Genomic DNA, 10,088 nt, shown 5'->3' on the forward strand with positions numbered 1-10,088 from the left:
AAAACAAAAACAACAGAAAAAAATAGCTGGGCATTGTGGTGCAGGCCTGTAATCCCAGCTACTCAGGAGACTGAGGTGGGAAAATCACTTGAACTTAGGAGGTGGAGGTTGCAGTGAGTTGAGATTGTATCACTGCAGTCCAGCCTGGGCAACAGAGTGAGACTCTGCCTCAAAAAAATAAAAGTTATTCACTTTTAGTTTTTAAAGAAATTTCCATACTGTTTTCCATAGTGGCTCTACTAGTTTATATTTTCACCAACAGCATGTAAAAGTTATCTTTTCTACTCATCCTTGCCAACATCTGTTATTTTTGTCTTTTTAATAAAGTCATTCTGACTGGTGTAAGATTATATCTCATTGTGATGCTGATGTACAATTCTCTGATGATTAATCTTGTAAATTATTCCTAGCTATTGAAAATGGGATTGCCATCTTGATTATTTTTTCATGTACACGTTGGCTGTATGTATGTCTTCTTTGGATAGATATCTATTCATGTACTTTGCCCACTTTTTAATGGGATTGTTTGTTGTTTTTGTCGTGAGTTGTTTGAGTTCCTTTTATATTCTGGATATTATTCCCTATCAGATGAACAATTTGCAAATTTTTCTTCCATTCAGCAGTGTCTCTTCACTGTGTTGATTATTTCTTTTGCTGTGCAGAATCTTTTTAGTTTGATTAAGTCCCATTTACTTATTTTCCTTTTGTTGCCTTGTCTATGAGTTCTTCCTAGATTTTCTTCTAGTATTTTATAGTTTCAGGTCTTACACATAAATCATTAGAACATTTTGAGTCGACTTTTTTTTTTTTTCTGACAAAGTTTTGCTCTCTCACCCAGGGTGGAGTGCAGTGGTGCAATCTCAGCTTACTGCAGCCTACGCCTCCTGGGTTCAAGTGATTCTCTCACCTCAGCCTCCTGAGTAGCTGTGACTACAGGTGCGTGCCACCATGCCTGGCTATTTTTTTGTATTTTCACTACAGACAGGGTTTCAGCCTGCTGGCCAGGCTGGTCTCGAACTCCTGACCTCATGAGCCACCCATCTCAGCCTCCCAAAGTGCTGGGATTACAGGTGTGAGCTACTGCGCATGGCCAAGTTGAATTTTTTATATGGTAAGAGACGGGGTCAATTTTCATTCTTCTGCCAATTTTCCCAGCAGAATATATTGAAGAGGGTGCCTTTACCCAAAAATAAGTTCTGGTCATCTTTGTCAAAGATCAATTGGCTGTAAATATGTGGCTTTATTTCTGGGTTATCTGTTCTGTTCCATTGGTCAATGTGTCTATTGTTACACCAGCATCATACTGTTTTTGTAACTCTAGATTTGTAATATATTTTGAAGTCAGGTAATGTGAGATGCCTCCAGCTTTGTTGTTTTTACCCAGGATTGTCTTTACTATTCAGGCTCTTTCTTGGTTTCAAGTGAATTTTAGAATTGTGTTTTCTAATTCTGTGAAGAATGACCTTGTTATTTTGATAGGGATTACACTGAATCTGTAGATTGCTTTGGCAATATGGTCATTTTAACAATATTAATTCTTCTGATCTATGAGCATTGGATGTTTTTCCATTTGTTCGTGTCATCTTTATTTTTTTTTTTCTTCAGTATTTTGTAGTTTTTCCTGTAGAGATATTTCATCTCCTTGGTTAAATTTATTTCTGGGTACTTTTTTATTTTTGGTAGCTATTGTAAATGGGATTGCCTTCTTGATTTCTTTCTTGGCTAGATCATTATTGGTATATAGAAACACTACTGGTTTTGTGTCCTGCAACATTATTGAACTTATTTATTAAATCTAAGACATTTTGGTAGGTTCTATAAAAGTTTTCCTAGATATAAAATTGGAGAGGGACATTTAGACTTCCTTTTTTACAATTTAGATGCCTTCTATTTCTTCCTCTTGCCTGATAGTTCTGGTTAGGCCTTCCAGTACTTTGTTGAATAGGAGTGGTCAAAGTGGACACCCTTATCTTGTAGCAGTTCTTAGAGAAAAGGATTTCAATGCTTCTCCAGTTGGTAGGATGAGATGTTCTATATAACCTTTATTATTTGAGGTACGTTCCTTCTATGTATAGTTTGTGAGAGGTTTTTGGTTGGTTGGTTGGTTTTTGTTTTTGTTTTGACAGGGTCTAATTTTGTCAACCAGGCTGGAGTGTGGTGATGTGATCACAACTCACTGCAACTTCTATCTCTCTGAGCTCAAGCAATCCTCCCACCTCAGCCTCCTGAGTAGCTGGAACTATAGGCATGCACTGCCATAACAAGCTTTTTTTTTTTTTTTTTGTACTTTTTTAGGAATGGGGTTTCTTGAACTTGTCTTGAACTTCTCGGTTTAAACAATCTACCTTTCTCAGCCTCCCAAAGTGCTGGGATTCTACTTTTAATTCTTAAAGAAATTTAAAACTGAAGTTTTAAATAAATTAAAAAATTAAAAATAGAATTTTTAAAGAAATTTAAAACTGAAGTTTTAAAGAAATTTAAAAACTAAAAGTAGAATCACAGTACTTTGGGAGGCTGAGAACAGGTGTGACAACTGGTGAGAACTTTTATCATGAAGAAACATTAAATTTTATAAAACGTTTTTTCTGCACTATTGAGATGATCATATGATGCATCACATTTACTTATTTGCATATTTTATACCATCCTGTTATAAATCCCAATTAATTGTGGTATATTATATTTTTGATGTGCTGTTGGGTTTGGTTTGCTAGTACTTTGTTGAGAATTTTTGCCTTTATGTTCATCAGGGATAGTAGCCTGTAGTTTCCTTTTTTTTTTTTTTTTTTTTGGTTGTGTTATTGTCTGATTTGGGGATCAGGGTATTGCTGGCCTCAAAGAAAAAGTTAGGGAGAATTTCCTTCTCTTCGATTTTTTTGTAATAGTTTCAAGAGAATTGATATTAGTTTGTCTTTGTAGGTTGGGTAGAATTCAGCTGTGAATCCAACTGGACATGGGCATTTCTTTATTGGGAGACTTTTTATTACTGATTCAGTCTCAGTACTTGTTATTCATCTGTTTGGGTTTTCTTTTCCTTTCTGATTCAGTCTTGGTGGGTTGTATGTTTCCAGAAACTTATCCATTACCCATATGTTTTCTAGTTTGTCAGAATATAGTTATTCATAATACTCTCTGATGACCTCTCACGTATCTGTGGTATCTGTTGTAATGCCTCCTTTTCCATTTCTGATTTGTTTATTTGGGTGTTTTCTCTTCTTTACTTATTTAGTTTGACTAGCAGTTTTTCAGTTTTGTTAATCTTTTCAATGAACTAACTTTTCATTCCATGATCCTTTGCATTTTTTAAGCCTATATTTCACTTATGTCTGTTCTGATCTGTGTTACTTCCTTTCTTCTGATAATTTGGGGCTTGGTCAGTTCTTTTCTTTCTTTTTTTTTTTTTTTTTTCTTGAGACAGAGTCTCACACTGTTGCTCAGGCTGGAGTGCAGTGGTGCCATCTTGGCTAACTGCAACCTCTGCCTCCCAGGTTCACGTGATTCTCCTGCCTCAGCCTCCTGAATAGCTGGGATTACAGGGGCCTGCCACCACACCCAGCTAATTTTTTGTATTTTTAGTAGAGACAGGGTTTCAGTATGTTGGCCAGGCTGGGTCTTGAGCTCCTGACCTCATGATCTACCCACCTTGGCCTCCCAAAGTTCTAGGATTACAGGTGTGAGCCACTGTGCCCAGCCTGGTTATATCTTCTGTTTCTAACTCCTTGAGGTGCATTGTTAGATTGTTAATTTGTAATCTTTCTGCTTTTTTGATGTAGGCATTTATTGTTATAAACTTTCCTCCTAGCACCTCTTTTACTGTATCACACAGGTTCTGGTATGTTGTGTTTCCATTTTTATTTGTCTCAAGAAATTTTTTGATTTCTATCTTAATTTCTTTATTGACCCAATTGTCATTCAAAAGTATGTTGCTTAATTTTCATGTATGTGTATACTTTCCAGAGTTCCTCTTAGTATTAATTTCTGGTTTTATTCCATTGTAGTCTGCGAAGTTACTTGACATGATTTTAATTTTTAAAATTTGTTGAGACTGATTTTATAGCCTAACATATGGTCTATCCTGGAGAACGTTCCATATGCCAAAGAAAAGAATGTATATTCTTCAGTTGTTGGATAGAATGTTCTATAAACATCTGTTAGGTCCATTTGGTCTAAAGTTCAGTTTAAATCCAATGTTTCTTTGTTGATTTTCTGTCTAGATGCTAATGCTAATGATGAGAGTGATGTACTGTAGTTTCCCCACTCTAATTATATTCCAGTCTCTCTCTCTCTTTAAAGCTAGTAATATTTACTTTATGAATCTGGGTGATCCAGTTTTAACTCCACTAAATTATTCTGATAGTTTATCTTTAAGCTCCTCTCCTTCACATGACTTGGGCTGGACAAGAGTGAAGGTGGAGATAGAAAAAACCTCTCCCAAAAACATCATTTCTTACACATTTATTTTTCTGTTGATCTGATATATGGAAGAGGGATGGTGCTTTGAATTGAATGGGCCCAATGCTATTATTTTCAGATAGTATAGGGATGATATGACTTGACTCTGTGTCTCCACCAAAATCTTACCTCAAATTGTAATCCCCATAATCCCTACTTGTCAAGGACAGGTCCAGGTGGAGGTAATTGGATCATGGGGGTAGTTTCTCCCATGCTGTTCTCATGATAGTGAGTGAGTTCTTGTGAGATCTGATGGTTTTATAAGCATCTGGCATTTCCCCTGCACATACTCATTCTGCCCTGCTGCCCTGTGAAGAAAGTGCCTGCTTCTCCTTTGCCTTCTGCCATGATTGTAAGTTTCCTGAGGCCTCCCCAGCAATGTGTAATTATGAGTCAACTAAACCTCTTCTGTTTGGCAATTACCCAGTCTCAAGTATTTCTTCCTAGCACAGTGAGAATGGACTAATACAATGGCTTTCTTTAGAGTATGGGAATATATGGTTAATTTCTATTTTGTCTTTGAATCTTAGCTATAATTCTGGCCCAATAAAAACATATGAGATCTTATAACATATAATATCATATTTGCCTCAGTAGATTGCATTTGGATTGAAAGAAAAAAGTCAAAACTATCCTATTAGTTGTCACATTCTACATAGGCAGCTGGGAACCCGAGCAGTGACTATGCTGGGTAGCTTAACTTCTAATGAGAAGCAACAGCCCAGGATGCAGGGCATTCCTAACTTTGTACCCAGTTAGGTTTCCTTTACTATTAGTAAACCCTGCCTAGACTTTCATATGCAGGTAGTCTGTTTCTCTGAAAAAAAGGATATCACAATAATTAAAATCTGTTAATATATGTGAAGTTCTTAGAACAGTACTTGACACATAGTAAGTACAAATATACTGAATTCTTATCACTGTATGTTGCTTCAACATCCATTTTGAATATAAATGGTTTAACTTTCCATATTCAATGAGTCAATAGGTTTGGCTTTCTCATACAAGAGGCAGAGCTTAGTCACCCTTGACAGAGTTTTCAGTTCTCCACCTCTTCCCAGTTTTTCAAGGTGTTTCATTCAGATATCTGTCTCATTAACTGCCTCCTGGTGACTACTTCCCTATGAGTTAGTTACATTCAACCTACTTTACTTGCTCCACCCACTCCCACATCCAGCATATACTTTGTAGATAGGCCACAGAGGCCACTTCTCAGTCACTGCAGGTCTGCATCGAACTCTTGCCCACTTGCTCTTAAACCCGCTAGTTATAACTCCCCACCGGAAATCCACGTAGGAAATGACCTGGACCCCAATAAAGGCTTTGACTCTCAAGTCTCTCACTCTCTCTCTCTCTTGCTCCCCACTTGACAGTTGAGTGTGTGTGTCCTGGACTCTCTCCTTCCTGTTGGTCCTGAAAAGTGTGCTGCTCTCTTCTCTCTAAGTAACAAAACTGCTTCTATTATTCCATGTGATATGGTTTGGCTGTGTCCCTACCCAAATTTCATCTTGACTTGTAGCTCCCACAATTCCCACATGTTGTGGGAGGGACCCAGTGGGAGGTAATTGAATCTTGGGGGTAGATCTTTCCTGTGCTGTTCTCGTGATAGTGAATAAGTCTTACGAGATCTGATGGTTTTTTAAAAGGGGAGTTTCCGTGCACAAGCTCTGTCTTTGCCTGCTGCCATCCATGTAAGGTGTGACTTGTTCCTCCTTGCCTTCCACCATGATTGTGAGGGCTCCCATTAGCGTGGAACTGTGAGTCCATTAAACATCTATCCTGTATAAGTTACCCAGTCTCGGGTATGTCTTTATTAGCAGTTTGAAAACGGACTAATATACCATGTGTTTTGTTGTGGTGCCTCTTCTGCATCTCACATGGCCAAAACACCCGAACCTAACTTTTTTTCCAGTCAGGACTCTCCTACAGAGTGGCTATCTTGGTAGGAATAAACTATTCACAGGTGTGAGAGTCACAAGGGCATCTGCCAGTATAAACAAGTTTCCTGTGAGAAGAACACCTGGTCATGGGTCAGACACTTTAGCATTAGGCTGTAAGACAAAATAAAGAAGTATTCTGACAAAAGATAAAGGTCAGGATAAAAATAAAATTAGAGAAAAAAAATACAACAACTCAATAAATGTTAGCTGTTAAGTATAGCTTTGTCTACCTAAAATACTTTTCTAATTATCTTATTTCAGTAAAACACTGCTGTAGACTGCAAAAGTGGCCCAATTTTCTGTTCTTCTGTGTATAAATACCTTTCACAATGATCAAGAGGTAGAGACTTTTCCCCCAATTGCTGACTCTGGGCTGGACTTGTGACTTGGTTTAGCCAATAGAATGTGATAGAAATGACATTTTACCAGTCTGAGCCTAACTCTCAGAAGGTCTTGTGGACTTTTGGTCTCTCTTGAGATTTTTTCCTCTATTATGAGAACAAGCCCAAACTAGCCTACTGAGGGTAATAGACCATGGGGAAGAAAGCTGAGTCACTTCAATTGGAAGTCAGCCAACCCCAGAAACAGAGCTGCTCAGCTGATGGGCAATTGATTACAATCACATGGGGAAGCCCAGCCAGTCAAGCCCAGAACAGCCCAGCTGATCTCAGCCTAATTTCGTGACTTTCAGGATGAATAACAAAATAAATGATTCTTATTTTAAGCCAAAATTTTGGAGAGCAATCTTCCTCTTGTCAACGTCTATCTCAGTGCTATTTCAGACTCCTTTCGTACTGTCAAATCTCACTCAACTTTTAGCATCTATTTCAATTGGCATCTCTTCCAAGATTTTTCTAATTTCCTCAAGTGATGCGTTATCTCCCCTATAATTGAATCCCATTTTGATATTTGTGTCCCTTTTTAGTTTTTTTTCTTAACTTGTTTTCTATTAGAGGTGTTAGTGTCCTACTCATCTTGCTTTTCCTACAGCTAGTAAGTGGACATCCAGGAGGTACAAGGATATATCCTAGACCTGGCCAGTCATGCTACCATTTCCTGTAATAATCTCCTTAAGAAGTGAGCACCAGACCCAAGTCATTCAGAGACTACCTGTAAGATATAGGCACTGAGGGAAAGAGTCTGGTTTTTCTTTTAGATGAAGAACTATAAGAATGGAATGGAGACTAGGAGAGGAACATCCAAAGGAGAGAAAATGACTGCAGTGGGAGAGAACAAGAGCTACAATCAAAAAGAGGAGAGACAAGCAGCACTGAGGAAGACAGAGGGGTAGGAAGAGGTGAGAGTTCTGTCAACACTGAGAAACTGAGACCTGGATCTGTCCTGCTTTGGAAGTAATTGATTCTCTCTTCTTTTTTTTTTTTTTTTTTCTTCTCAAGCTCAAGTGAGTTGTGTTTTGGTTAACTACAAAAAGAAAAGAATCCTAAGCATCTTGTGAACTGAGGCAGGCTAATATGAATGATTGTCCAGTGCTAGATCACCTATAGATATATTGACCACATAATGTGTTGTCTATATTGGGACACTTCTGAGAGCAAAATGGGGTGCTAGTAATAATTATTCTGAAAAACCTAGTGCTAAATGAGACTGTCTCTTTGGGTTTCCCAGAAAAAAAATCAGAAAAGCTGGATCTGCAAAGCTGAGAACTAGACGCTGTATTGTTGTGTTACAAAAATCCAGGTCTAGACCTTCTATGGGTCCCCTTCTCTGTAGTAGCCAGTCAGCCTCTCACTCTTACAACCCTATCATGTACAAAAATACAGCTAATAAACAAAAACTCACAGGAAGAAAAGATTTATGGAACAGGTAGCAATTAAAGTCTTCGGAATTATGTTGTTTGTGTGGGATAGTTCTTGAATTTGTGATTGTAATCACTATAACTTAAAGGATGAAAAAATTAGATACTGGTTCTCATGTATGAGGATTTTCCTTCAATATCTTGATATTGAGATATTCCTTCAATATCTTATGTTTTCTATCCTTGGTGTGGGGGAGGTGGGAGAAGGAACAAATTAATATAATGTTTAAGTTAGTTGTTGAATATGTATGGTATATAAAGGTTAAAACTCAGATAAAACTTTGTGTTAGCAACACAGATGAATGCAATGTGGGCTAAAGCCGAAGAAATGTTTTGATTTCGATGATCACCTTTTATCTTCCTTGATAGGCTGTAGCTGAGACAATAGTAATTAGTCTCACAATCTCCTGTCCCTGATATGATGGCTTAGGGACAGAGGAGAACTAATGTAGTGTAAGTGGGGCTTGTGTTGTGATGGGCAGGGCAATAGGCAGGACCATTAATACAGACTCAGGCATATGGAAGTAGTATTATTGTGCCTACCTTGCTAATTTAAAACTCACTTTACACCATGGAATTCTCCCATGGAATAAGCAATCAAACATGTATCTATAGTGAAGTCATTTGGTGGGGGGATTGAGTATTTAATATTAATATGGTTAATATTTACATTAACCTCTACATTCATCCTGAGGATAAGAATGAGATCAGAACAACCAGGGAATAAGAGATAAGGATGACCACTTTTATCTTTACATTCTTTATCTCCTCTTTGTAAAAAAAAATAATAATAATAATAATTAAGGCTCTTTTCTTTTTAAAAAGTGTGTGGTGTTGAGTTCTCAACCCAGATAAACTTTGTGAGTGAGCTATAGAGAACTGAGATAGACCCAAAATAATCCAGCAGCCATTCTATAAAGTTGATAGGTGAAAGAAAATTCCTTTTAAGTAATATTAAGCACCCACTTGGTAGGTAATTACTACAGAAGAAATTAAAATGACTGACAAAGACACAAATGGGTCCACTACAAGACAATCTAAGAAAATGCTAAAGAGGGGTTACAAATAACAAATATCACAAGTGGGGTTTGATGATGGAATAGATAACGTCAGGTTTGAAAAAAATTAGAAAAATCTCCTTAGAAGAGAAGCTATTTGAAATGGGCCTTTTATGTTGGGGATTTTTTTCTGAGGAATCAAAGAGCCATTTCAGGAATAACGAAAATTTAAGAAGAAAGAGAGTTTGGGACAGTTTACAGGAATAGGTAGTGGTCAATTTGGACTGCAAGATTAATAAGGCTAGAAAAGCAGTGGCATTTAGTAGGGAAATACACATTTCAAACCATACTACTCCCTAATGTTAGTTATCATGTTAGCCTATCACTGAACTTTGCCCAGTCCCTCATCCCCTCATCATACACACACACACACACACACACACACACACAACATTCTAAGCAAATACTTTGAAATTGGTGGGTCATAATCTGATGTAGTCATGGTAGATATCTTGTACCACAGAGCTGTGCTAGTTGTTAAGTTTAGCCTAAAGCTGCCTCCTTATATATTTAAAATTCAGCCTAAAGATTTCTGCATACACAGTGAACTGTAACCTAACCTAAATCGACATGTAAACAGACTGCAACCTACTCTTACAGCAGTCATCAAATTCCATCTATTAAAACCATGTTCAAATAGGGTAAATGCTGAACTGTATACAATCTGGCTGTTCCTGCACCTCACTTCCATTTTCTGTATGTCATTTTTCTTGTTCTGCCCCTAAATCTTCTTCTATCACACAGTTGTGCTGGAGTCTCTCTAAGCCTACTCTTGCTTGGGAGGCTGCTCAATTCCTGAAGTATTCTTTGTTCGATTAAACT

The sequence above is a fragment of the Rhinopithecus roxellana genome, chromosome 10, assembly GCF_007565055.1.
Source record: "Rhinopithecus roxellana isolate Shanxi Qingling chromosome 10, ASM756505v1, whole genome shotgun sequence".
In the NCBI taxonomy this organism is placed as follows: domain Eukaryota; kingdom Metazoa; phylum Chordata; class Mammalia; order Primates; family Cercopithecidae; genus Rhinopithecus; species Rhinopithecus roxellana.